This window comes from Myotis davidii, unplaced genomic scaffold, assembly GCF_000327345.1.
Source record: "Myotis davidii unplaced genomic scaffold, ASM32734v1 scaffold61, whole genome shotgun sequence".
In the NCBI taxonomy this organism is placed as follows: Eukaryota; Metazoa; Chordata; class Mammalia; order Chiroptera; family Vespertilionidae; genus Myotis; species Myotis davidii.
Window position 1 is genome coordinate 108,940 of NW_006291729.1, and position 5,934 is coordinate 114,873.

The 5,934-nt window shown below is 62.0% G+C and overlaps 1 protein-coding gene across 1 annotated transcript in view; it reads left to right on the forward strand.

The window, feature by feature from the left end:
• Positions 1-5,534: 5,534 nt before the first annotated feature.
• The window catches only part of RNF144A (ring finger protein 144A), an 11,625-nt gene continuing 11,225 nt past the window's right edge, over positions 5,535-5,934 (forward strand). The window contains exon 1 of the mRNA XM_015564936.1: positions 5,535-5,731. The gene's annotated coding sequence lies outside the window, so the exon portion shown is untranslated. The remainder of the gene's footprint in view (positions 5,732-5,934) is intronic.

The window sequence follows — 5,934 nt, forward strand, 5'->3', positions numbered from 1 at the left end:
CCCTGCCGCCAGGAAGCTCTGGTGAGGCCGAGGGTGACCCCTCGAGCAGGGTCACCTCGCGTTTGCCTGCGCGGAGTGGGGGGCACAGAGTGCGGGGCGCAGGGTGTGGAGCGCAGGGAGCGGGGCGGCGAATGAATTGTGCCGACCACGTCCGTGGCGTGTGTTCTCCGTGCCGGGCCCACGGCTTGGGCGGAACGGGCTCTGATATTCATGGCGCCATCGTTCTAGAACAAGCAGGTCAAACTCAAAGGCTGACACGGGCGAAATAAACAAGGTTTACATGGATGTGGCCGCAAGAAAACAATAGCTTCCATTTCCATAGAAACGTGGGTTTATTCCAATAGAGACGTGCTGAATGCAAAGGGCTGAAATAAATGAGTCATCGTTAACACAAAATAATAGAACATTTTAATGACAATATTTTCTCCTGGACATTAACTTACCAGGCACTGAATAACTGTACAAATTAATAAGCGTCACACAAATAAACCTATTTTTCTTGTTCTCCGAAAGCGAAATATTTCCTGTTGTGCAAACCCAACAAGTCAGTGCAAGACTAACGCCGTGGCCATCGGCCGCTGAAACACTCGCTGCTGGTGTCAGTGGAGGGAAATGGTGCGCCGGCGCGTAGGGAAATGAATGCAACACGATGACAGTCATCCGTCATAGGCGAACGCTGTAGTTCGTTATTAATAATGATGTAGAACAGGATAGTGTGAAAACTAAGCTACACAATTTTACTGAAACGTTTCTCACAGACCGTTGTGTTGGCTGGGCCGCAGCAGCATTCCTTGTGGGCTGCTTGTGTGTTTGACATCCTTGTTCTAGACCATGGTCCCCAACCTCGGCTGCACGTTAGAGTCACCGGGGAATCTTTCTAAAATCCTGATTTCAGGGCCTCACCCTCCGGAAATGCTGTTTCTGTGTGATGGGGTGGGGCCACAACATGAGTAACAAAGAAACAGCATTTCCGGAGGATGGGGCCCAGAAATCAGGATTTTAAAAGGTTCCCAGGGGACTGTAACGTGCAGCCAAGGTTGAGAACCACTGCCTTAGACTAACAATTCGCCGTTGCCTTCTGCGCGCTGTGTACGAGGCGAGCAGGCCCGGGGTCCTGGCTGCGGAGGAGAGGAGGATCCGGGCGGGAGAGATCCACGCCGCGGGGAGTGGCGGGGCGGGGACCAGGGCTGAGCCTGCAGGAAAGAGCGGAGGGCAAGGTGCTGGCGGGAGCAGGTGAGGCGTCTGCCTGTCACGTGCGCCCCAGAGTCACTGGGCCCGGAGCTGGGGGACCTGATGTAACCGTGTCCAGGCCGCGCGCAGGCGTCGGGGGAGCCGAGGCACAGCCCCACCCCCCCACCTGGACCCGCTCTGCCCCCTGGCGGGCGGACAGGAGAGGAGAGGGCCCGGGGCCCAGCAGACATGGGTGGGTCCCCACGGCCTGGGCGGCAGGACGCCCCTGAGCCCCTGTGTGGGTCGGAGGCTGGGCTCCCCTGTGCGTGAGGAGAACGCGGGTCGGACCTAGCGGGTTCCGTGTTTTTGGTGCCGTCGTTCTATGCTAACGGCTCTCAGGCGGCCTCAGGTTTTGCCTCGTTAAGAGGACGTCTCCCAGGAGACCCGTGATTGGGCCTGCGGCTCCATCCTGCCCTGAGACGGACTTCCGGGCCGCTCCCGTCCGTGCCCCGCGGCCCAGGCTGCACGCACAGGGTCTCCCCACAGAGGGACCCCCACAGAGAGGGACCCCTTCAGAGGGACTCCCCACAGAGGGACTCCCCACAGAGAGGGACCCCTTCAGAGGGACCCCCACAGAGGGATGCCCCACAGAGGCCCTGAGCGAGCCCGGCGGTGGCCCTGGTTGGAAATTAACGCGTCCCAGGGCCCTGGGGGGGGGGGGGTTCCCCGAGGGAAGCTTCCGGCTGGAACACCTGCTCCCAGGTTGGAGGTGTTTCCTCGGGATGATGGGAGGTCGCACCTGTTTTCCCGGGAGGAAGGTTGCGTCAGTGGATTCAGGACGCCATCCCGCAGGGGTGGGCTTGGGCAGAGCTGCGTGCTCGGGAGACAAAGGCGCTGGGGCTGCGGCGAGCCCGCCGTCTGTCCGGGCGCTCCTTCCGTCTTCGTGAATATTTTTTTTATTTATTTTTTAAATACATTTTTATTGATTCCAGGGAAGAAGGGAGAGAGACATATAGAAACACCAATGATGAGAGAGAATTATGGATCGGCTGCCTTTTGCACGCCCCCCACTGGGGACCGAGCCCACACCCCGACCGGGAATCGCACCCTGACCTCCTAGTTCATAGGGCGACGCTCAGCTGCTGAGCCCCGCCGGCCGGGCTTGGTGAATCCCCTTTAGTTGAGGCTCCTGCCGGCACCTGTGGGTCCTGCCACCATGACAGAGCTGGTTCTGAGTAAGTTCTGTGGTTGGTTTTCTATCTCCTGGGCTCCCTGCGGGGTCAGCTGGGGGTGGCGGACGGGCGAGGTCCTGGTCCGAGGGGGCCGTCCCCAGCGTTGGCGGCAGTTCCGCGGTCACGGCCCTCCCTCTGACTTTGGTCTCCCCGGCGGGGTCAGGAGAGACCAGGGTGGGGCCTAGGTGTCCCCCGAGTGCTGTCGGAGGCGACCTCCCATGGTGGGTGCGGGCGTGGACACGCGGCTCAGGCTCCGGGACAGAAGCCGTGGATAGAGCTGTGCAGGTGGGCCCTTCCTGACCCCTGACCGCGGCCGCGCCCGGACCAACGGTCTTGCTGTCCAGTCCCAGGACCCCCTGAGGCCCTGGCCTTTGTCCTGGAGGGATGGGGGGGCCCCTGAGCAGGGCAGGTTCCCGGGTTCTGGAGCTGCCTCTGGCATTGGCTGTGGGGACACAGGGGGCGGGGGCTGTCTGTGTGGCTGACCTGTCCTCCCGCCGGGACCAAGGGCACGGGGTGGGGTGGCCTCCTGGCCCCTGAGGGGCTTGTCATTGCCGCCTCCAGGTCACGCCCTTCCCCATAGTCGGGGGCTCCATGGGACTAAAGAGATTAGGGGGTCATTTCTCGCCTCTAGTGTTTGTTCTTTGGTTGGGGACTGAGAGGGGCCCTTCTGTGCCCCGAGGGGACCAGCGGAACAGCACCTGTGCAGGCAGCGGGCAGCGGGCAGCAGCCGGCCGGTCACGGGCGGGAGTGAGGCCCCGAGTGGGGCACAGGTCTCATCAGGTGAAAGCACAGTGTGCAGCGAACCCCCGAGACCCTCCCCCCGGGAGCCCTGGGTGGTGTCCTCAGGGGGTGCCCTGTCCTGCTCCCCAGCAGCAGCTGGAGCTGGGCTTGCTGAGGGTCCTGTCTGTGCAGCCGGCCGGCTGTCTGCCAGGGGTGCCGCCTGCAGCTGGGATGGAGGGGCTCCCCTGGCAGCAGCTCCCCCTGCCTCCCCGCCCACCAGGCATTTCCTGTCCCCTTGCCGAGGCCGCATTCCACTGGGGGTCCCAGGCCCAAAGTGACAGGCTGCTCCTCCCCCCTCCCCCGGGCAGGCAGGCGACGAAGTTACAAAGCAGACGGAGCCCACTGAGCGTGCACGGCTGTGTCTTCAATGGATCCGTTCAGGCGGGTTCTGGAGGGGTGGGCAGCTCAGCCAGCCGGGCCCTCTCTGTCCATTGTGTCTGTCCTTCCGCCCCTGTGAGCCCTGCGTGTGGCCTGTTTCTGTGGGAGGATGGGAGCAGCGCCCTCCCTCCCTCTCTCCTTCCTTTAGTCCAGCTGTTCTCAACCTTCCTAACGCCACGACCCTTTCATACAGCTCCTCATGTTGGGGTGACCCCCAACCATAACATTTTCGTTGCTACTTCATCACTGTAATGTTGCTACTGTTATGAATCGTCATGTAAATATCTGATACGCAGGATGGATTTTCATTGTTACAAGTTGAACATAATAAAGCATAGTGATTGATCACAAAACAATATGTAATTATATATGTGTTTTCCGATGGTCTTAGGCGACCCCTGTGAAAGGGTCGTTCGACCCCCAAAGGGGTCGCGACCCACAGGTTGAGAACTGCTGCTTTAGCCAGTCCTTCCTCTCTCCCTCCTCCCTCCCCTCGCTCCTCCCTCCCTTGCTTCCAGGCCCCCAGGGGTGTGGGTGTGCTAGAGAGAGTGTCTGACCGTCTAGTTGAGCCACTGCCCCCTGGAGCACCTCGGTGATGAGGCCCAGGTGCTGTTAGATTCGGCGCCGCCCTGTGACCTCACCTGTGCCTGCTGGGGGCACCGCCCGGTCCCCGCACTTACATTAGGGCTCACGCTTGGCGTTCCATGTTCCGTGGACGGTGACGAATGTCCATGACACGGCAGCACATGACGGTGTCCGCGTCCCCTCCACAACCGGCTTGTCTCCGTGGAGCTCCATGGTCTCCTCAGACCACGTCTCCGGCGTCTGGAAGGCCCGCAGGCTGCCTGTCCCTCCCCTTCTGGGGGCACCGTGGCTGCTCCCCGCTCGGGTGGCGATGGGACTGCAGTGGCTGTGGCCTCCGCTGTGGGTTTGTGTGGATGTGCGTTTTCACATTTTTGGGGTCGATACTGGGCAGCAGTGACTGGAAATAGTCAGGTGTTCCTTCCGTCCAGGCCTGACAGGAGAGCAGGGGCCGTGGGAGCCGGTCCCGGGACTGGCCGGCAGCTGCTCTCCTGCCCTTGGCTCTCGGAAGGGGTGCAGGTGGCGGAGCGGGACCCATAGCGCCCCCAGTCCTGGCCCAGGGGCCCTGTTGTCTGTGGACCTCCTCCTCCAGGCTGAGCGCGCTCCAGCTTCCTCCTCGTCCCCACGCCTCCCGTCCCCGCTCTGTTCATGGCCCAGCCCTCGCTGAACAGGCAGCTGCCTCCCGACCCCGTGGAGTTGCTTGGACGGAATAACAGAATCGGCCAGATGTTCTTAAAATAGTTTGTTGTTTGTAAGACTCGACACTCCCCGAGGGAAACAAAGACTGTTTTTCCTTTGCTTGTGCATTGTGACTCCTAGCAAATTCCTGTTTCAGCTTCACAGCTGTTGGCTGTTTACAGAGTCCTGCTCCGCCATCCCCTGAGCGGGCCGGGTGGGCTCGGACACAGGCCCATCCCCTGAGCGGGCCGGGTGGGCTCGGACAGCAGGCACGTTTTGGGGGTAAAATATGTCCCATTGTCGTCAGCGTCTGTGTGGGGATATTGAACGCAGGGCAGAGGGTCTCTAACCTCGAAGGGCGCTGCCAGGTGCTGGGGAGCTGGGATCTCACCTGAGACGGTCAGGGCCTGGGGGGGCCCAGGGCGGTGGGGAGCCACGCCCGCTCAAGGTCAAGTGGAAAGGGCCGTCCAGGGAGAAAGGACGCAGGAGGTTGCGCCTGCAGTGTGAGCTCAGGGTCACGTCTGTGCAGAGGATGTAAACAGGAAAGGGGCCTTCGCCGGGGCTGGCGGCGAGGTTATCGGAAGGACAGCCAGTGGGACCTGGTCTGGGGTGACAGGCGGCGGTTAGGGCGGGAGGAGAGCTGTGCTTCGGGGACCCCAGGTGGAAGGGGGACCCCTCGGTTCCCGCCCTTGGGCCACGTCCGGGCCGGGACCCACACACGACAGGAATGAGGCCGGAGACGCTGCTTCCTCCGACCTTCAGCCTGAGCGGCCTTGGGGCTCAGTGCCTCACAGCCTCCCTCCGCTCAGCCCGGCCCCTTAGCGCCCGGTCCTGAGCCCCACGTCTGAGCGGCGCTGCCCAAGCAGTGACGGCCCGGGAACTGCAAGGAAGCGCCCACTCGCGCAGCAGGTGTACGCGGAGGTGACTCAGGCTTCGAAACGCAGGAGGGAGGAGATGGAAGCTCCTAGAAGTCACGTCATTTCTCCAGCATCGCGCACCGAGGGCCCGACAGCGTGGCCTCACGTCCCATGATTCCAGAGCGCGATCTGTTTACCCTGAGACGCTGCCCGGCCTGGAAACTCTGACCTCAGGCCTTTCACACAGCCCCCCCCCC